Consider the following 22772-nt stretch of genomic DNA (forward strand, 5'->3'; position numbering starts at 1 on the left):
TGGATGTAAAGCACTTATCACAGTGCCTGGCCTATGGTTGGAACTCAGAAAATGGCAGTTATTTCTGACCATGCCATGAAGTAGAAGTAATCATTATTACCACTTAGGAGATGAGGAAACTAAGGCTCAGAGAAGTGAAGTGAGCTGCCCAAAGTTACACAACAAGAAAGGGAAGGAGCCTGGTTTTGAAGCCTGGTGGCTCTGGTGCTCCCTTCAGCAGCACATACACTAAACTTGGAATGACACAGGGAAGATTAGCATGGCCCCTGTGCAAGGATATGGCACGCAAATTCGTGAAGTCTAGTGGCTCTGACTTCAAAGTCTCTGTTCTTCCCACTCCCTCAAGGCACTTTACAAATAAATCTGCTAATGTGTATTCATCACACCTTAAGATGCTCAAATCACACCCTAAGGTGAAGGGTTTTGTTTATAACAGAAGATATAGATACAGTACTTCCTATTTTCAGAGCAGTAGTAGCCTATGTTGCAAACTGTAGAAAGAGAACATGAGCAAGCATTACCAGGGTCTGCACCTTATCAGATAAGGTTCAGTCTCACTGCACCTTATCAGTCTCACTGCAGTCTCACTGCACCTTATATATTTCTCTCAGTGAAATATATAAGCACAATGTATGGGAGAGAATTCTGGAAGCTTCTGGGCTGTTCTGATGTATTGAGATAAAATGATCTTAGAAAACATTCACTCCCAGCTTTGCCTCTTGATGTCTTTTTTTGGTATCTTAAGATTTCATAGATCTGTTAACTAGCCTCTTAGCAGAGTCCCAATTAACCATATATTAACATTTATAACTTGGAAAGATCTTTTTCATTATACTAGGATGAATTCTCTGGTCTGTGGGCCAACTCCAGCCTGCTACCTGTTCTTGAAAATGAAGTTCTATTGGAACATGACCACACTCATTTGTTCAAGGCTTCTTTCATGCTACAAAGGCAGAGTTGAGTAGTTACAACAGAAACTACATAGCCTACAAAGCCTAAAATATTTACGAGCTGACATCTTATAGAAAGTTTGCTGATCTCTGCACTGGAGAAACATGTACAAAAAGTAAGTGTGGCATTTCTGTGCTCCAACATCCTAACACACATTATTTCAAAGCACTAATAGTTTGTCTCCACTGACGTATGTGGCTTAACATCTGGGAAGATACGTACCTTTTATATGGACATTCTATGTACTCATATGACTTGTGTTTTCACATAAAATGTTTCTAAAGTCTCCTCCCTGGATAAATACTCTGAGAATCTTGTCTCAGATGGATATGTTTGGGAGGGAAACATATTCCCTAAATGTGTTTGGGGAGAAACATGGTATGAAGGGACAAAGGGCTTTAAGATCCCTTGGGTGGGACCAGGGGATTTATGAAGTAATCAGGTTGGGGCTGTGCCCTACCTCAGTACCTGAGTAAGAAGCTTACCAATCCGTGACTCTTCTCTATCTCTGACCTCAAGCATCAGAGAGTTGAAAGAGCATAAAGCTTATGGGTCATGTTTTCTGTTACTAGAGTCTTCTGAATGGCCTAGAGATGCCAAAGGAGACCTAGCCTTGCTCTCTCATGCCTCTGGAGTCAGTCCAGTGCCAGACAAAGCAGTGAAGGTAAATCTATCACATCCTGTCTTGAGGCCTCAGAGTCCAGTCCCTGAAAGAGTATCCCCAGACCTCTGGGAGGCCTGGATGTCAGGGAGAGTGGGAAGGAAATTGAAATAACTCGTTTCCCATGACATCCAGTCTATTAGCTTGAGTGAACTTGACTGATCAACTTCGTGTAGGTTGGGAAGAAAACTAGTTGTTAGAACAAGAGCTGAAAGCTCTAAGTTTTTTCTATCAGTTCCTCAAACAGTCATCTGAAATTTCTAGTATCAGAGCTTCTGTCTCTCTAATTCTGCAGGGGCTAAGACTCAGCTATCTCTATTAGTCATTTGTATTCTAGTATGTAGAGAGGGCCTAAGACCATGTGGTCTTGGGGGGTGTCAGGCCTCCAAAAGTGGACATGGGGGGCTTGTCCAAACCAGACGGGACTTAGGATACAAGCTTCACACATGTCCTAGGCCAGCCCGATCTCTTAATCCCTTTTTCACTGTCTCACTACACAACAATGCCTCTATTAATGAAACCTCTGGGGATGAAACTCCTTTACAATGAACATGATGTGTTAAAACAAAATAACAGCTTCATAAATCACACTAAACAGTACTGCAATATATCAGGTGTTTCAGCTGCAATATTCCTGCTGATTTAGGTAGTCAGGGCACAAATCTCCTCAGGCATGGTTTTGATTCATCTCTCAAAGTTGAAGGAAAACAGAGTCTACCTACCCTCATTGGAGACTCTATCTCCCACTGTTTCAGGTATTCTGAGGCCTCTTGTTCTCTGACTTTCCCAACCACAAAATTCATTCAACAAAATTATTTATTGAGGGCCCACTAAGTATAAGATAAGGAGATCTAGTGGTTAAATGAACACACACACACAGACACACACCCCACACACGTTCACACAAGGGGAAATCAAGCAAATATTCATACTAGTGTATTACAGAGTATGATAAGTGTTGTGAAATCATGTAAGAAGGGAACCTGACAAGTTTAAAGGGGAGGATGACATTGGAATATGTGTAAAATTCCTAATCTGGGGAAGAGTTTGGTTCCTTCAAGAACTAAAAGAAAGGACAATACATCTGGCTAGAGAATGGATGGGAGCAGCCCAATAGGTATGCTGGCTGGATCATTGGGAGACATGGATTCATGCTAAGGATTTTAGTCTGAATTTTATTTTAATGTTTATTTATTTATTTTGAGAGAGAGTGAGAGAGGAAGGAAAGGAGAGACAATCCCAAGTGGGTTCCGTGCTGTCAGTGTAGAGCCCCATGCAGGGCTAGATAATGACCTGAGCTGAAATCAACTGCCACCCAGGCACCCCAAGTCTGTATTGTTAAGAGCATATGGGAATCCCCAGAAGGGTTTACAGGAGGAGGTTTATAAGCTCAAATGCACATCTTGAAGAAAATTTTATTTTATGGACAACAGATTGAAAGGGAGGAAGAGTGGATGGGGGAAGACAGGAGGCTGAGATGTAGTGGAGGTGAGAGGTCATGTTGATTTAGACTGGGTGGTAGTGGTAGATTTGGAACAAAGTAGATTTTGAGCATATTTAGGAGTAAACTCAGTTGTATTTGGGTTGGATAGGAAATGTGGTAAAGGATAGGCAGTATCAGGGTGATTCCAAGTGGGTGTATCCTGCTCCATGGTTGGAGATGCCACAAACTGGGTGAAGAACATAAACATAGAGAAGGACATGGATTTGGAAGAGAAGGGAAGATTATGAGTTCCACATTTGCTAACAGATCACAATTTGAAAAAAGTTCACTTTAGTCTATTTACATTTAAAACCTTTGAATTCTGGGAAGTTGAAGGATTTATCTTTTATTCATAGAAGTGGGTAGATAAATATTTGGGTAAAAAGGAGACTTCAGTGTCCTATTTATAACCTCTTCTGCCTTTGAAGGGGAGTCTCTTTGATTGCTGGGCATACTGAAGCCAATGCACAGGGAATTGCTCTGTAGCATAAAAGATTGAAAAAGTAGCGGTCCCGAGGGGCAGTCTTCAAGATCATGTACCTTGTGAGGCTGGACTGGAAAAAGCAGGCTCTAGGAGATGCACAGGAAGGTGAGGAGGTAGGAGGACTCTGGAGTAGAGAAACATGGAAAGAGGAGTTGAGGTAGCGTCCTTCCTCTGAGAAGTGCACTGCAGAACCTTGTCCACATCTTCCCTCTAAAATATTCCATACATTTTCTTTTGCTTACCATGGAGAGAGCTGAAATTGGGTTATAGGAATGCCAGGGTGAAAGTGAACCACGTTTAGGAAGATGGGAATGGGAGTTGACCCACAGAGATGAAAATGTACATGTGCTTGCCTCCTGGCTTAATCTGCCCTTTCAGCACTATAAGACAAGGTACTGGGAGAAAAAGAAAAAGGTGAGGAAAAAATAAGAGAAGGGAAGGCAATGGGAAGGGAAGGAAGGGTACCTTGTTGGGGTACTATTCTCTGTCTTCTTAAATTAAAAATATACTGTGAGGAGGATACTGTATATTAAATTAATTCATACTAAGGCAAAGGATAATGACTTTCAAAAGGAAAATGGCTATTGACCCCTTCATCCCCTTTTATGGGGCATTCTTGGAGTGGAGGTGGTTTTGTGTGCTTACTCGTATATTTATTCAGTCCTTCATCAAAAATTTGTTAAGTACTTACTTTCTTTGTTTTGTGAATTTTATTTTATTTTTTTAAAAAGTTTTTATTTTTTTATTTTGAGAGAGACAGAGAGAGAGAACACAAGTGAGGAAGGAGCAGAGAGAGAATCCCAAGTAGGCCCTGCACTGTCAGCACAGAGCCCAGTGCAGGGCTTGAACCCAAGCACCCTGAGATCATGGCCTGAGCTGAAACCAAGAGTCAGGCACCAACTGCCTGAGCCACCCAGGTGCCCCTATTGAGTACCTTTTCTGTGCTAGGCAGGGGTATGAAGATAAGAGTCATGACGCCTTATATATTTGCAGAGAATTTAGCACTTAATGGGAAGAGAGGCCAACAGAAGCATTTCAATAGGATCCCTGCTATATTAGGGAATAGGAGAATATAAAAGGGGCTTATGAACCAGCCTGGGGGATTGCAGGAATGCTTTATCCACAAGGAGATACTTGAAGAGAAAACATGAGTTTCCATTAGGTGATGAAGCAGTGAGGAGGGAAGCTAAATCTTGTATTTGGAAGAAAAAAAAAATGACTGGGGCTGAGTTAAGCAGAAAACGTACTAATTTACCGTAAGAATATTGAATAGCTCAAAGAATTACCAGGAAGGCTGCAAAGCCACTTTTGGAGAATGAGAGAAGAGTAAGTTGGCTAGGCAAAATCCAAGATCATTTCAGGCTGACACCACCACAAAGGCAGCCTGGTATAGACAATACTGTCACTGATGCTGAACAACTATAAACCCCAGTTGCAGCCTTGGTGCTGCTGCTGTAGCAATGTCTATGGTTGCCATTATGGCCTCTCCTAACCACTGGGATGCATCCTTGCCTTCCCTGCTTCTTTGTATTAATAGCTCTGATTGAAAGTTGCAGGTGGGCATATCTGATTATCTGGGCCTACGTAACACCCGGCATCTCTAGCTGTAAGGGAGTCTTGGAAAGCAAATACGTGGCTTTTTCAGCATCTATAATGGGAATGGGGCAGGAGGGTAGATTGCAGCCTTGTACCTGGATTCAAAAAGAGAGCAAGTCCTCTAAATAGGGAGTTCAAATGATGGGCAACCTTCTTTTACTAATGAGGGGAGAAGGATGGAAGCAAGAGAAAGATATTTCAGGTAATTGTATGTGAATATGTAGAAAGCTTCAAAGGCATGATGAGCTATAATTCAGTGTTGGGAGGCCTGTTAATAACTCAAAAGGAGATGGGAGAGAGAAGAAGGAAGGCTAGGAAGGCAGGCAAGGGACTTGTTTCAAAGGTTTTATGCCTGCAAGTTTTGCCTTTCCTTTTAGAGGGGTGTGGCAGATACAGTTGGTTGCCGGCTCAGTATCCATTCAACTTTCTTCCTTACCAATGAAATTCCAATTTTGATTTGGATAGCTATATACCCAGCTAGAATTTCTTGTAGCTAGTAGTAGCCTTGTTACACAGTTCAAGTAAATGAGACATAAACTGAGGGTTCCTGTCTTTCCACTTCCTAGCTGAATACAGATGTGAGCTCTGGAGGTATAGCAACCATATTAAGATGATGAGACAACAAGTAGGGGACAAGGTCAATGTATTAAATGGCAGGACAGAAAGATGGAAAGAGTGCTGCTCCCTGTTTCATTTGAGAACTGCCTACTCCCAGATTTCTTGAGACAAGTCCCTATGTGTTTAAGTCACTAGAGTTGGATTTTCTGATTTTTTGTTTGTTTGTTTGTTTGTTTTTCAGCAGAATGTGATCCTGACTGAAAGAGGGAAGGAGACCAGCTAGGAAACCAATACAGCCATTTATAAGTGACTCCGTGGGGCCAGAAGAGGTGGAATTGGGAAGAGAGGACGGACTGAAGATGTGAATGTGGTGAAGGTATATGATGAGATAAGTGTCAAATGGGATGGGGGCTATGTGGGTGGAATCTACTTCAGGTACCCCAGAAAACCATCCCTAGCATTTGAGGTGTTAGAGAACTCCATAAGAACACCTGGAAATCGTGGGGTGGGGAGGAGATTGTGACAGTGGGTGAAAGGGAGAAAGAGAGGATGTGTATGGTTTTAAAGACTAACCTCACAAGTTTCTTTTTATTATTTTTTAATGTTTATTTTACTTTTGAGACAGAGAGAGACAGAGCGTGAACAGGGGAGGGTCAGAGAGAGAGGGAGACACAGAATCCAAAGCAGGCTCCAGGATCTGGGCTGTCAGCACAGAGCTGGACGCGGGGCTTGAACTCAGGACTCTGAGATCATGACCTGAGCCGAAGCCGGACGCTTAACCGACTGAGCCACCCACCCAGGCACCCACACAAATTTCTTTTTAAATAATACACACATTTTACAATGTTAAGCAAAAAACTGTTAAAACTATTAAAATCTTTCCAAATTCCACTACCCAGAGATAATAATTAGTGCTAACATTGTGATTATTTCTTTCCAGCCCCTAGTGTTTTTGTCCCATTCTTGCCATAAAAATGATTCTATAAATAGTTTAACAAAAATGTGATCATTATATATATTGTTTTCTAGTCTGTCCAACATTTTGGATTTGGCAAAACTGAGAAGGCCTTCTCATGTCATCACTATCATTTTAGTGGCTACATGCATGGTGTTCCATTCTGTGGATGTAACTATCATGCTATAGAAGTCAAACTTAAAATTTTTTTTATTGTTTCTCAATTCATACCACTTCTGGATGCAGTGGGGCGACTATTGAAGGTGATTCTGAGATTGAAAAAGAGGTGGCATTAAGCTTGTCATCAGTTTTATTTTTATTTTATTTTTCTTAAGTTATTTTAATTCCAGGATAGTTAACAATATTCTATTAGTTTCTGGTGAACAATATAGTGATTTAACACTTTCATTCACCACCTTGTGCTTATCACTTATTTAACCCGTTACCACACTCGCCATCAGTTTTCATATGATAGCTTGTCTGGGCTGTGATAGCCCAAAACATTGTGACAATATTTACCTTATTTTATTTATATTTCGCGAACTTGCCTTCACATTGAAGACCAAGTTTCTGAAACCATTACCTTGCCGGCTACGGCAAAGGAAGATTTTTCTCTTTAGCGTAAATACATGTTTGGAGCACTGCAACGTAGTGGTTTTTCTTTTGACACATTAAACTTTGTAGGTGAGCCATTTAGCTCGCAGTAATGGGAAATGCAGCAGTTCAAGTAAAGGTTATTGTTTTAAGGCATAAGGGAAAAAGGAAGCCACCCGCTTCCGCAGCGAGCAGGGTTCGAACCTGCGCGGGGAGACCCCATTGGATTTCAAGTCCAACGCCTTAACCACTCGGCCATCGCTGCCACGGAGACGATGCGCAGGCACAAATACTTTAGTACAATAACTACGCGCAGGCGCGCCATGCCCACCAAGAGGCGGAGCCTACAGACTCCCTGAGCTCGGTTTAGAGAGGCGTCGGAGGCTGACCGGACAGCTTTCGTGAACTACATCGTGGAAGCTAAGAAATAGAAACTCCCTGAAGGAGTTTAAGTAGACTCTTTTAAATAGGAGGCCTGGGAAACCCTTGCCTTCGCTGCATTACGAAAATCGCAAACTTGTTTGGCTTCTGGTCACTGACCTGATTTTTGCCCTCCCCCTTCCTCATTAGGTCATCGAGAGAGCTGTGAAACAAATACTTCTTCTGTTCAGTTCTGCGGGCCCGCGCTCTGGAAAATTTCTATTTCTGCGGGGTGTGCGTGTTCTGCGTTCCCGCGTTGGCCGCGACGCCTCGAGCCCTCCTCTGTGCGGCATGGAGGGAGGCGTGAGGAGTCATACTGCTACGTGTGGGCTCAACTCTGCCGAGCCCGTCCCCAAGCAGCCATCTCTCATTACCCGCCCCCGCCCCCAGGGATCGCTTTACTGTTGAGCCCTGCTGGAAGAAATCGGGCCCTAAGTGTGGTCTCAGCTGTCAAGTGTTGAGGAGCCTGGAAAGTGGTTTGAAAACCAAGTTCTGCGCATTAGGTCTGCATTCTGCCTTTAAGTATCATTAGTTTCCTCCCTTCAGCGCTAGGCTCTTTTTTTGGTTTACTTTGTTGAAGCTCTAAGACCGGGTAGGTCCATTCTATGCCGCCTACCTTAGGGAACAGAGGCCCGGGATTGTGGCGCGTGGGTGGGTGCGGCGGACTCCAGGGTGCAAGCGCAGTTTCTTACCCGCGCACGTGGAGATACGCCCTCGCCCTCCCACCCCGGGCATCAAATGGTTGATGCAAGATTTGGGAAAAAAGAATAGGTAGACTTTTACTAAATTTCTAAATTTCTTTTTAAATTTAAACTTTTAAAATTCTAACAGCGTTCATGGAAAGAGACTTCACCATGTATGCATCTCATAGTGGTACCTCAGGAAGGCAAATCCTTGCCTTTTGGAAACCTGGATGTTAAGTGAACTCACTTGATATGTGAATTTCTTTGAGAATTTTCCATACTATTTTTTTTTCATACTGTTTCTTTTAACTAAATTACGGTGCTAAGTGTCTAAACGGATTTAAAGGGGAACAAAATAAGAATTATAAGAAAAATTTTTATCTAGTTTGAGATTGTTTTTAGAATTTTTTTTTATTTATTTATTTATTTATTTATTTATTTATTTATTTATTTATTTATTTGTCTGTTTTTAATTTGACAAAGCTACAGGAATGGTCCCAATTTCTCTATGAATACTATACGGGAACGAAGTTACTCCTGACAATCCCAGGCATAAGTTTTACCATATATGTGAACTTTATTTGGCACCTTTCCAATAGAGACTATCCAAGAAGAAATAATACCTTGTTCTTAGATTCTACATGTGCTGTGAAATAACCTATCATTTAATCTTACTGTTATATTAATTGTATCTTGATTTGGAAGTCTTCTTAAAAATTTTTTCTTCTGTGCAGTTGAATGATAGTATTTACTGAAAGCCCTTTTTCTTCCTTAACCTCTCCTTCCCCTTTTAGGAATTGTCTTCACTTAAAAGCTTGACAGTAATGGGAATTTATTATGGTTACAATAATTTAACTGAGAAATCTACTCTGAGGGTTTCTTGTTCATTTTTTGGTTTATTTTTGTTGGGAAGAGAAGACTGCAAAGGAAAAGAATCTGTTACACAGTTAATATGTATTTGGTGAGAACAACTGTGATTAAAATTTCTTTGCAACATTTCAGAAGTGAAATAACTACATTAACATTTAATTTTCAGCTTATTTGAGTTACTGTAGGTTTTCAGAAAATGAAATTGCTTTTTTTTCTGATTTATCATGTTGTGAAAATGATCCAAGAGATCAAAAATTATTATAGGTGTTTTCACAAAGTGTGAATTTACAAATGAATTCTTTCAGTTGCAGCTTTAGGTCTTTAGCAATGCCATTTAACGCAATAAATGGCAGGTAAGGGAAAAAGAAGTAAAATACATGTTTCCAACATAATTATAACATAAATGTATTATGATTCACAGTAGCAACCTAAAACGTTGATTTTCATTCGTGGACATTTTACTCTACAAAGGTCCCCTCGTGATTCTGATTGCCTCTCCCTCTAAACTACCCCCAGATTTGTTTATGTGGTAGCTTTTATTAAACAATTTGGGTGTGGAAGGCAAATATCTTATGGCTTTCTCTAAAACCTTTCTTGATGCCACTTTTAGAGGCAGAATACTGAGGGGAGGGGTTATGTTTTAGGAGCAGTATTGGCTCTTTTTATAGCAATCAAAATTTATTTTGAATTATTTTGGTGGTTTTTTTTTTTTTTTTTGAGAGGGAGAAAGAGCATGTGAGCAGGGGTAGAGGGGCAGAGGAGGAGGGAGGGAGAGAGAGAGAGAGAGAGAGAGAGAGAGAGAGAGAGAATCTTAAGCAGGCTGTATGCTCAGTGAGGATCCCAACCCAGGGCTTGATCCCATGACCCTGGAATCATGACCCAAGCAGAAATCAAGAGTCAGATGCTCAACCAGCTGAGCCACCCAGTTGCCCCAGTGGTGTTTTTTTTTTTTTTTTTTTTTTTTTGAACGAAAAATTCATACAGTTTTAATGTTGGAAGAGACGTTAAAGCTAGTCCAATCCCCACCACCCCCCCTTTTTTTTATAGACAGGAAACTGGCCCATGAATGGCTTGCCCAAGGTCATGTAGCTAATTAGTGGTAGATTTAAGACTAATTTGTTATGTTTGCCCAGTGTTACTAGATTTTGTTGCCTTCATGTATTCTTTGTTGGTCTCTGGCTCAATGGCATGTAGATCAAGGAGTGTGTATATGGCAATAGAGTCAATAGTGGGAGAGAGTTGTGAGTTGAATGTTGAAGGCCTATGAGATATCAGAAAATTAATATATTGTGGTGGATTATTTTTGTTTTTCTTTGTTCCAGTATCCATCCCCCCCAACTGATGATGACACTTCATTTGTGCTTAAAGAGGACCACTTCACCTTCATTGGATACAGCCTTACTTCAGCTGTTAATCAAGGTATCCCACCTCTTCTTTCTAAGCAGTAATCATGTGACATATATATATATATATATATTTTTTTTTTTTTCCTACAAAACAAATTACAAAAAATTTAGTGACTTAAAACACCATGAACTTATTATTTCACAGTTTCTATTTGTGTCAGGAATGTGGTCATGAGTGTGGTTGTAGGTTGACTAGGTTCTCTGCTGTCAGGGTCTGACCAGATTTCAAGATGGTGACTGGGACTTTGGTCTCATCAAGGGCTTGGGGTCCTCTTCCAAGGTCACTAGTTGTTGGCAGAATTCAGCTTCTGTGGTTGTAGGACTTGTTAGCTGTCAGTGGAGGACCATTCTCAGCTGTTAGAGGTTGTACCTTATCATGTGGCCCTCTCTACAGCATGGTAGTTTGCTTCTTTAAGGCCATCAGAAGAATTACTCTTTAGTTTACTACAGTGGAGTTTTATGTATTATAATGTAATTGCAGAAGTAACTATTGCATTTTATTCACAATTCCAGCTCCAGTGAGGGGGATTATATAGGGTGTGTACCAATAGCTGGGGCAGGGATCTTGGGAGCCATATTAGAATCCTGCCTACCATGTAACTCAAGCTGGGTCAATCAGATTCTCTCTAAATCCCTGCTCTTTCTGTTACACAATTGTATTTTTATGGACATCCCACACAAAACACATACATAGTAATTGGTGAGAGGTGAGCAGAGTCTGGAAATTTTACCTTAGCTGTCTTACATGCTTTTGTACCTCATTTGAAAGAAAAAGAGTTGGCAGCAACTGCATAGTTTTAGAGGCTTAGCCATCATTCAGGTTTTTTGAATTTAATTCTTATTGATTGCAGAATAACTCTAACTGTACATTTTAGACAACATATGTTAGGGAACTTAGTTCAAATTGGCCACAAAATTTTACTAAGTTTTTGGCAACAAAACCTCATGAAGGTTTAGCTGGTAAATTACAGGCATCATGAAAAGTGATGGAAATAATTATGGAATTGCTGCATAGTGAATGACATTTGAAGCCTAAACAATTAATTGTGTGTTGCTTTATAGTCATCATATTACTTACAAATATATGTTCGAGGAAGATTGGAGATATATCCTACTGAGCACTAGAGCAACTTATTTATAGGGTTTTCCTAGCTAATTGGCCCCCTAATGCCATGCCAGTTAAGAATTAAGAAATTGAAAAAGAACAGAATCTTCTTTTTCTTTCTTTCTTTCTTTCTTTCTTTCTTTCTTTCTTTCTTTCTTTTTTTATTAGAATAGAACTTTATTAGTGGGTGGCATCAAAATTAAAGATGATTTGTACTTTTAAAGTATGCAATAAATTTGATACATTAATCATTTTTTAAGAAGTTTTTATTTTAATTACCCAAGGCTCATCACAAGTGCAATCCTTAATACCGATCATCTATTGCACCGGTACCCCCACGCTACTCCCCTCTGGTAGCCATCAGTTTGTTCTCTGCAGTTAAGAGTCTGTTTCTTGGTTTGCCTCTCTCTCTCTCTTGCCCTTTGCTTGTTTGTTTTGTTTCTTAACTTCCACATATGGTGAAATCATATGGTATTTTTCTTTCTTTGACTGACTTATTTTGCTTAGCATGATAGTCTCGTTCCATCCTTGTCACCACAAATGGCAAGATTTCATTTTTTTTTTAATGGCTGAATAACATTCCATTGTAATTATATACCACATCTTCTTTATCCATTCATCAGTTCATGGTCACTGGGTTGCTTCCCTAATTTGGCTATTGTAGATAACCAAATATTTAGCATACAGGTGCATGTATCCCTTTCAATCTGTTTGTATTCTTTCCATTAACGCCAGTAATGCAATTGCTGGAGTGTAGGGCAGTACTCTTTTAAACTTTTTGACGACCTCCCACCCCCTGTTTTCTGGAGTGATTGCACCAGTTGGTATTCTCAACAACAATGTAAGAGGGTTTCTGTTTCTCCACACCCTTGCCAACACCTGTTGTTTCTTACGTTTTTGATTTTACCTGGTCTGACCTGTGTGAGGTTATATCTCACTGTAGTTTTGATTTGCATTTCCCTGATGATAAGTGATGATGAGCATCTTTTCATGTGTCTGCTGGCCATCTGTATGTCTTCTTTGGAGAAATGTCTGTTTATGTCTCCTGCCCATTTTTAAATTGGATTATTTTTTTTGGGGGGGTGTTGAGTTTTAGAAGTTCTTTATATATTTTGGATACTAATTCTTTATCACATATGTCATTTGAAAATATATTCTATTATTCTGTAGGTTGCCTTTTACTTTTGTTGATTGTTTTGCTGTGCAGGAGCTTTTTATTTTGATGTAGTCCCAATAGTTTATTTTTGCTTTTGTTTCCTTTGCCTCAGGGGACCTATCTAGAAAAAAACTTGCTATGCTGATGTCAGAGAAATTACTGTCTGTGCTTTCTTCTCATATTTTTATGGCTTTAGGTCTCACATTTAGGTCTTTAATCCATTTTAATAAAAAAATCCATTTATTTTTGTGTATGGTGTAAGTGGTCCAGGTTCATTCTTCTGCGTCTGGCTGCCTGGTTTTCCCAGCATCATTTGTTGCAGAGATTGTCTTTTACTCACTGGATATTCTTTTCTGCTTTGTTTATGATTAATTGACCATATAATTGTGGGTTTAATTCTGGATTTTCTATTCTGTTCCACTGATCTGTGTGTCTGCTTTTGTGCCAGTACCATACTGTTTTGATCACTACAGCTTTGTAATAATAACTTAAAGTCTGGAATTGCTATGCCTCCAGCTTTGTTTTTGTTTTTCAAGATTGCTTTGGCTATTTGGGGTCTTTTGTGGTTCAATACAGGTTTTAGAATTGTTTTTTTTTTGTTTGTTCTGTGAAAAATGCTTTTGGTATTTTGATAAGTATTGCATTAAATGTATAGATTGCTTTTGGTAGCATAGACATTTTAACAGTGTTTGTTCTTCCAGTACAGGAGCATGTAATGTCTTTCCATTTCTTTGTGTCGTCCTCAATTTCTTTTATCAGCATTTTATAGTTTTCAGAGTATAGATCTTTCACCTCTAGGTTAGATTTACTCCTAGTTATCTTATTATTTTGTTGCAGTTGTAAGTTGGATTGTTTTCTTAATTTCTTTTTCTGCTGCTTTGCTATTGATGTATAGAAATGCAACAGATTTTGGTATGTTGATTTTGTATCCTGTAACTTTACTGAATTTGTTTGTCAGTTCTCAGTTTTTGGTGGAGTCTTTCAGGTTTTCTATATATGGTGTCATGTTATAGACATAACTAGCTAATACTGTTATAGACATTCACTAGCTAACAGTGAAAGTTTTCCTTCTTCCTTACCAATTTAGATGCCTTTTACTTCTTTATCTTATCTGACTGTTGTGGCTAGGACTTCCAGTATTATGTTGAATAAAAGGGGTGAGAGTGGACAGCCTTGTTTCTTCCTGACCTTAGGGGAAAGGCTCTCAGTTTTTCTCCATTGAGGATGATGTTAGCTGTTACTATGATGAGGTATGTTCCCTTTAAACCTACCTTGTTGAAGGTTTTTATCATGAATGGATGTTGTACTTTGTCAAATGCTTTTTCTGCATCTATTGAAATGATCATATGGTTCTTATGCTTTCCCTTATTGATGTGCTGTATCACGTTGATTGATTTGCAAATATTGAACCACCCTTGCAACTCAGGAATAAATTTCACTTCATTGTAGTGAATGATTTCTTAAATGTAGTTTTGAATTTGGTTTCCTAATATTTTGTTGAGGAGTTTTACATGTATATTCATCAGAAATATTAGTTTGTAGTTCTCTTTTTTTTATGGTATCTTTATCTGGTTTTGGTATCAGGGTAATGCTGGCATCATAGAATTAAATGGGAATTTTGCCTTCATTTTCTATTTTTTTAGAATAGTTTGACAAGAATAGGTATAACTCTTCTGTAAAATTTTTTAATGTTTATTTTTGAGAGAGAGAGAGAGAGAGAGAGAGAACGCACATGAATGGGGGAGGGGCAGAGAGAGAGGGAAACACAGAATCCGAAGCAGGCTCCAGGCTCTGAGCTGTCAGTACAGAGCCCAACGTGGGGCTTGAACTCACAAACCGTGAGATGGTGACTGGAGCTGAAGTCGGACACATAACATACTGAGCCACCCAGGCACTCCAGGTACTAACTCTTCTTTAAATGTCTGGTAGAATTCCCCTGGGAAGCCGTCTGGCTTTGGACTTTTGTTTGTTGGGAGATATGTGGTTACTGATTCAATTTTTTTGCTGGTGATTTGTCTGTTGAAATTTTCTATTTTCTCTTGTTTCAGTTTTGGTAACTTATATGTTTCTAGGAATTAATCCATTTCTTCTAGGTTGTCCAATTTGTTGGCATATAGTTTTTTATAATATGTTACAATTATTTGTATTTCTCTGGTGTTTGTTATTTCTCCTCATTTGTGATTTTATTTACTTGCATCCTTTCTCTCTTTTTTTTTTTTTTTTTTTGATAAATCTGGCTAGAGGTTTATCAATTTTACTGATTTTTTTTTTTCAAAGAACCATTTCCTGGTTTCACTGATCTGTTCTATTGTTGTTTTAGTTTCTGTATCATTAATTGCTGCTCTAAGATTTATTATTTCCTTCCTTCTTCTGATTTTACGTTTTGTTTGTTGTTATTCTAGCTCATTTAGGTGTAAGCTTAGGTTGTTTGAGATTTTTCTTGCTCTTAAGGTAAGCATGCATTGCTATATATTTACATCCTAGGACCACTTTTGCTGCATCCCAAAGTTTTTTGGAATGTTGTGTTTTCATTTTCATTTGTTTCCATGTACTTTTAATTTCTTTTTTGATTTCCTGGTTGACCTATTTTTTATTTAGTAGCATGTTATTTAACCTCCACGTATTTGTGGTCTTTCCAGATTTTTTCTTGTGGTCCATTTCTAGAGTTACAGCGTTGTGGTCAGAAAGGATGCATTGTATGACTTCAATCTTTGTAAATTTAAGAGGCTTGTTTTGTGGCCTAATACGTGATCTGTTCTGAAGAGTGTTCCATGTGCACTTGAAAAGAATGTGTGTTCTACTGTTTTAGTATGGAATATTCTGAACTTATCTGTTAAATCCATCTGGCCCAGGGTGTCATTCAAAGCCATTGTTTCCTTGTTGATTTTCTGCTTAGGTGATTTGTCCACTGATGTAAGTGGGGTATTAAAGTTCCCTAATATTATTATATTACTATTGATTATTTATGTTAGTTATTAACTGTTTTATGTATTTGGGTACTTTCATGTTGGGTACATAAATATTTACAAATGTTATATATTCTTGTTGGATTGTCCCCTTTATGATTATATAGAGTCCTTTTTTGCCTCTTGTTGGAGTCATTGTTTTAAAGTCTATTTTTCCAATATAGGTATTGCTGCCCTGGCTTTCCTTTGATATCCAATTGGTGATAGATTTTTCTCCATCCCTTTACTTTTTTTTTTTTCCTAAAGTTTTTTTTTGTTGTTAATTTTATTTTTTTTAATTTACATTCAAATTAGTTAGCATATAGTGCAACAATGATTTCAGGAGTAGATTCCTTAATGCCCCTTACTCATTTAGCCCATCCCCTCTCCCACACCCTTTCCAGTAAACCTCTGTTTGTTCTTCATATTTAAGAGTCTCTTATGGTTTGTCCCCCTCCCTGTTTTTGTATTATTCTTGCTTCCCTTCCCTTATGTTCATCTGTTTTGTCTCTTAAAGTTCTCATATGAGTGAAGTCATATGATATTTGTCTATCTCTGAATGACTAATTTTGCTTAGCATAATACCCTCCAGTTCCATCCACGTAGTTGCAAATGGCAAGATTTCATTCTTTTTAATTGCCGAGTAATACTCCATTGTATATATGTACCGCTTCTTCTTTATCCATTCATCCATCGATGGACATTTTGGCTCTTTGCATACTTGGGCTATTGTTGATAGTGCTGCTATAAACATTGGGGTGCATGTGTCCCTTCGAAACAGCACACCTGTATCCCTTGGATAAATACCTAGTAGTGCAATTGCTGAGTCATAGGGTAGTTCTATTTTTAATTTTTTGAGGAATCTCCATACCGTTTTCCTGAGTGGCCGCACCAGCTTGCATTCCCACCAACAATGCAAAAGAGATCCTCTTTCTCCGCATCCTCGCCAACATCTGTTCTTGCCTGAGTTGTTAATGTTAGCCATTCTGACAGGTGTGAGGTGGTATCTCACTGTGGTTTTGATTTGTATTTCCCTGATGATGAGTGATGTTGAGCATTTTTTCATGTGTCGGTTGGCCATCTGGATGTCTTCTTTGGAGAGTGTCTATTCATGTCTTTTGCCCATTCCTTCACTGGATTATTTGTTTTTTGGGTGTTGAGTTTGATAAGTTCTTTATGGATTTTGGATACTAACCCTTTATCTGATAAGTCATTTGCAAATATCTTCTCCCATTCTGTCGGTTGCCTTTAGTTTTACTGATTGTTTCCTTCACTGTGCAGAAGCTTTTTATTTTGATGAGGTCCCAATAGTTCATTTTTGCTTTTGTTTCCCTTGCCTCTGGAGACATGTTGAGTAAGAAGTTGCTGCGGCCAAGATCAAAGAGGTTTTTGCCTGCTTTCTCCTCGAGGATTTTGATGGCTTCCTGTCTTACATTTAGGTCTTTCATCCATTTTGAGTTTATTTTTGTGCATGGTGTAAGAAAGTGGTCCAGGTTCATTCTTCTGCATGTCGCTGTCCAGGTTACCCAGCACCACCTGCTGAAGAGACTGTCTTTATTCCATTGGATATTCTTTCCTGCTTTGCCAAAGATTAGTTGGCCATACATTTGTGGGTCTATTCTGTTCCATTGATCCGAGTGCCTGTGTTTGTGCCAGTACTATACTGTATTGATGATTACAGATTTGTAGTGTAGCTTGAAGTCCAGGATTGTGATGCCTCTGGCTTTGGTTTTCGTTTTCAAGATTGCTTTGGCTATTTGGGGTCTTTTCTGGTTCCATACAAATTTTAGGATTACTTGTTCTAGCTCTGTGAAGAATGCTGGTGTTATTTTGATAGGGATTGCATTGAATATGTAGATTGCTTTGGGTAGTATTGGCATTTTAACAATATTTGTTCTTCCTATCCAGGAGCATGGAATCTTTTTTCATTTTGTTGTGTTTCTTTCATAAGCTTTCTTTCATAAGCTTTCTATAGTTTTCAGTGTATAGATTTTTCACCTCTTTGGTTAGATTTATTCCTAGGTATTTTATGATTTTTGGTGCAATTGTAAATGGGATCGATTCCTTGATTTCTCTTTCTGTTGCTTCATTGTTGGTGTATAGGAATGCAACCGACTTCTGTGCATTGATTTTATATCCTGTGACTTTGCTGAATTCGTGGATCAGTTCTAGCAGTTTTTTGGTGGAATCTTTTGGGTTTTCCATATAGAGTATCATATCATCTGCGAAGAGTGAAAGTTTGATCTCCTCCTGGGCGATTTGGATGCCTTTTATTTCTTCGTGTTGTCTGATTGGAGAGGCTAAGACTTCCAATACTGTGTTGAATAACAGTGGCAAGAGTGGACATCCCTGTCTTGTTCCTGACCTTAGGGGAAAAGCTCTCAGTTTTTCCCTACTGAGGATGATATTAGTGTTGGGTTGTTTATATATGGCTTTGATGATCTTGAGGTATGATTCTTCTATCCTTGCTTTCTTGAGGTTTTTTATAAAGAAAAGATGCTGTATTTTGTCAAATGCTTTCTCTGCATCTATTAAGAGGATCATATGGTTCTTCTCCTTTCTTTTATTGATGTGATGAATCATGTTAATTGTTTTATGGATATTGAACCAGCCCTGCATCCCAGGTATAAATCCCACTTGGTCGTGGTGAATAATTTTTTTAATGTATTGTTGGAGCCAGTTGGCTAATATCTTGTTGAGGATTTTTGCATCCATGTTCATCAGGGAAATTGGTCTATAGTTCTCCTTTTTAGTGGGATCTCTGTCTGGTTTTGGAATAAAGGTAATGCTGGCTTCATAGAAAGAGTTTGGAAGTTTCCCTTCCATTTCTGTGTTTTGAGAATAGATGTTAACTCTTCCTTAAATGTTTGGTACAATTCCCCTGGAAAGCCATCTGGCCCTGTGCTCTTGTTTTTTGGCAGATTTTTACTTACTGATTTGATTTCTTCACTGGTTATGGTTCTGTTTAAATTTTCTATTTCTTCCTGTTTCAGTTTTGGTAGCATATATGTTTCTAGGAATTTGTCCATTTCTTCCAGATTGCCCATTTTATTGGCATAGAATTGCTCATAATAATCTCTTATTATTGTTTTTATTTCTGCTGTGTTGGTTGTGATCTCTCCTCTTTCATTCTTGATTTTATTTATTTGGGTCCTTTCCTGTTTCTTTTTGATCAAACTGGCTAGTGGTTTATCAATTTTGTTAATTCTTTCAAAGAACCAGCTTCTGGTTTCATTGATGTGTTCTACTGTTTTTTTGGTTTTGATAGCATTAATTTCTGCTCTAATATTTATTATTTCCTGTCTTCTGCTGGTTTTGGGTTTTATGTGCTGTTCTTTTTTCAGCTTCTTAAGGCATAAGGTTAGGTTGTGTATCTGAGATCTTTCTTCCTTCTTTAGGAAGGCCTGGATTACTATATACTTTCCTCTTATGACTGCCTTTGCTGCATCCCAGAGCTTTTGGGTTGTGGTGTTATCATTTTCACTTGGTGCCATATACTTTTTAATTTCCTCTTTAACTTCTTTGTTAGCCCATTTATTCTTAGTAGGATGTTCTTCAGTTTCCAAGTATTTGTTACCTTTCCAAATTTTTTCTTGTGGTGGATTTCGAGTTTCATAGTGTTGTGGTCTGAAAATATGCACGGTATGATCTCGATATCTTTCTACTTGCTGAGAGCTGATTTGTGTCCCAGTATGTGGTCTATTCTGGAGAATGTTCCATGTGCAGTGGAGAAGAATGTATATTCTGCTACTTTAGGATGAAATGTTCTGAATATATCTGTTAAGTGCATCTGGTCCAGTGTGTCATTCAAAGCCATTGTTTCTTTGTTGATTTTTTGATTAGATGATCTGTCCATTGTTGTGAATGGGGTGTTGAAGTCTCTTACTATTATGGTATTAGTATTGATGAATTTCTTTATGTTTGTGATTAATTGATATATATTTTTGGGTGCTTTCACATTTGGTGCATAAATGTTCACAATTGTGAGGTCTTGGTGGATAGACTCCTTAATTACGACATAATGCCCTTCTGCATCTCTTGATACAGTCTTTAATTTAAAGTCTAGATTGTCTGATATGAGTATGGCTACTCCAGCTTTCTTTTGTTGACCATTAGCATGATAGATGGTTCTCCATCTCCTTACTTTCTTTTTTTTTTTAATTTTTTTTACATTGATTTATTTTTGAGAAACAGAGTGAGACAAAGCATGAGCGGGGGAGGGGCAGAGAGACAAGGAGACACAGAATCTGAAGCAGGCTCCAGGTTCTGAGCAAGCGGTCAGCACAGAGCCTGATGTGGGGCTCAAACCCACAAACCGTGAGATCATGACCTGAGCCGAAGTCGGACGCCCAACCGACTGAGCCACCCAGGCACCCCATCCATCTCCTTACTTTGAATCTGAAGTTGTCTTTAGGTCTAAAGTGGGTCTCTTGTAAACAGCATATAGATGGACCTTGTTTTCTTATCCATTCTGTTACCCTCTGTCTTTTGACTGGAGCATTGAGTCCATTGACGTTTAGAGTGAGTACTGAAAAATAGGAATTTATTGCCATTATGTTGCTTGTAGAGTTGGAGTTTGTAGTGGTCCTTTCTAATCTTTGTTGCCTTTGGTATTTGTTTGTATTTTCATCTTTTCTCCACTCAGAGAGTCCTCTTAAAATTTCTTGCAGGGCTGGTTTAGTGGTCACAAACTCCTTTAATTTTTGTCTGTCTCGGAAACTTTTTATCTCTCCTTCTATTTTGAATGACAGCCTTGTTGTATAAAGAATTCTTGGCTGCATATTTTTCTGATTCAGCACACTGAATATATCCTGCCACTCCTTTCTTGCCTGCCAAGTTTCTGTGGATAGGTCTGCTGCAAACCTGATCTGTCTTCCCGTGTAGGTTAAGGACTTTTTTTTCCCTTGCTGCTTTCATGATTCTCTCCTTGCCTGAGTATTTTGTGAATTTGATTATGATATGCCTTGTTGATGGTCAGTCTTTGTTGAATCTAATGGGAGTCCTCTGTGATTTTTGGATTTTGATGTCTGTGTCTTTCCCCAGGTTAGGACAGTTTTCCGCTATAATTTGCTCACATAACCCTTCTACCCCTGTATCTCTCTCTTCCTCTTCTGGGACCACTATGAATCTGATGTTGTTCTTTTTTTTTTTTCTGATGTTCTTTTTTAATGAGTCACTGATTTCTCTAATTCTTGAATTGTGCTCCTTTGTCCTAATCTCCCTCTTTTTTCTGCTTCATTATTCTCCATAAGTTTGTCTTCTGTATCACTGATTCTTTGTTCTGCCTCGTCCATCCTTGCTGCCGTGGCATCTATTCATGATTGCAGTTCAATTATAGAATTTTTTATTTCATCCTGACTAGTTTTTACTTCTTTTATCTCTGCAGAAAGGGATTCTAATCTATTTTTTACTGCAACTAGTATTCTTATTATCGTGATTCTAAATTCTGGTTCAGACGTCTTGCTTGTATCTGTGTTGGTTAAATATTTCTTCCTGCTCTTTCTTTTGGGGTGAACTCCTTTGTTTTGTCGTTTTGAAGGGAGAAATGGAATTAATGAGGTAGAAAAAATTAAATTAAAATTAAATTGAAATTAAAAAAAATTAAACACACACACACACACAAAATCAAATAAATGATGCTAGATCCTAGGTGTGTTTTGGTCTGGGTATTGATTGGAAGTGGTTTGATAGAGTAGAGAAAAAAGGGAACGAAGAAAAAAAAAGGAAATCATTTGAAAATTTGAAAAAATGAACACACTGAAGTAGACTAAAATGAATGATGGAAGTAAACTAGAATTTGAAAAAACTTAAACAAAAGTAAAACCATAGTAGAGAAAAATTAAAGAAAAATGTTTTTAATAAAAATTAAAAATAAAGATGAGTTTTTTCTTTCTGTATTCAAGAAAAAAAAAGAAATGAAAAAGAGAAAAAAAGGAAATCATTTGAAAATTTGAAAAAATGAATACAGTGAATTAGTCTAAAATAAAATGATGGAAGTAAAATATAATTTGAAAAAAATTACACAAAAGTAAAAAATGTAAAAAGTTAAAAAAAATTTTAATAAAAATTGAAAATAAAAATGAATTTTTTCTTTCTGTGTTCAAGAAAAAGAAATGAAAAAGAGAAAAAAGAAAAAAGAAAAAAAAAAAGAAAAGTGAACAGAGGGACCTAACACTCTGAAATATGACTGAAATTACTTCATTTTCTCCTAGAAGTTAGATTATAATGTGCTTTATAGTCTATAAACTAAGTAGGCAGTGAGACTTCTGTTCTTGAAGAGTGATGTTGGCCCAGTTGGGCGGGGCTTAGTGTAAAGGCTCCGTTCTCCACTAGATGGTGCTGCTAGCCTACTGGGGTGGATTGTTGTGGCGCTTGGAGGTGTGTATGCACATGCACAGGAGCAGTGAAAATGGTGTCACTCAGCTACCCAGTCTCTAGTATTGGAACTGTGTTCTCCCGCATCAGCAATTGCGCATCTGTCCTTTGTCTTCAGCTTTTTTCCACTCCCCCGCTTTTACACTGTCTGTGACTGTGCCCCATGTAGTACCTCTCTCCTCAGTTTTATCTCAGATACGGCTGTTTTCTCCAGCCCCTTACTTCTGAGGGACTGCTGCTTTGACCCGTTCTGCCCCTCTGCAGAGGGTGTCACTGAGCAATGGCCGAATGCCAGCCGCACCCAGGAAAGTTCATGGGACCGTGCTGCTGCTGAAGCCCAGCAACTGTGGCCACGTGCCAGCCTGCCCCAGAAAAAGTTCGTGAGATATTGTAGCAGCAGCGTTTCAGGGATTATGGAAAATCACAACACACATCTGGCACCAGGCTTTGCCCTTAATGACCTTGTTCCAGCATCAGCAAATGTGGCCGTTCTCTGGGGTCTGCTGGGCCCAGGTTGCCTCTCAGCCTCT

The 22772-nt window shown here is 38.6% G+C and overlaps 1 protein-coding gene and 2 non-coding genes across 3 annotated transcripts in view; 2 read left to right on the forward strand and 1 right to left on the reverse strand.

The window, feature by feature from the left end:
• The first annotated feature begins 204 nt into the window (after positions 1-204).
• LOC132685659 (U6 spliceosomal RNA) lies at positions 205-313 on the forward strand. The gene has a single exon (XR_009613248.1). It is a non-coding gene; the product is annotated as a U6 spliceosomal RNA (small nuclear RNA).
• Positions 314-7368: 7055 nt separating this feature from the next.
• CTNNA3 (catenin alpha 3) overlaps positions 7369-22772 on the forward strand; it is a 1784170-nt gene continuing 1768766 nt past the window's right edge. Inside the window, exons 1-2 of the mRNA XM_078434311.2 lie at positions 7369-8205; positions 10578-10674. The gene's annotated coding sequence lies outside the window, so the exon portion shown is untranslated. The remainder of the gene's footprint in view (positions 8206-10577; positions 10675-22772) is intronic.
• TRNAS-UGA (transfer RNA serine (anticodon UGA)) lies at positions 7466-7547 on the reverse strand. The gene has a single exon. It is a non-coding gene; the product is annotated as a tRNA-Ser (tRNA).

Source organism: Panthera onca, chromosome D2 (genome assembly GCF_046562875.1).
Source record: "Panthera onca isolate mPanOnc1 chromosome D2, mPanOnc1 haplotype 2, whole genome shotgun sequence".
In the NCBI taxonomy this organism is placed as follows: domain Eukaryota; kingdom Metazoa; phylum Chordata; class Mammalia; order Carnivora; family Felidae; genus Panthera; species Panthera onca.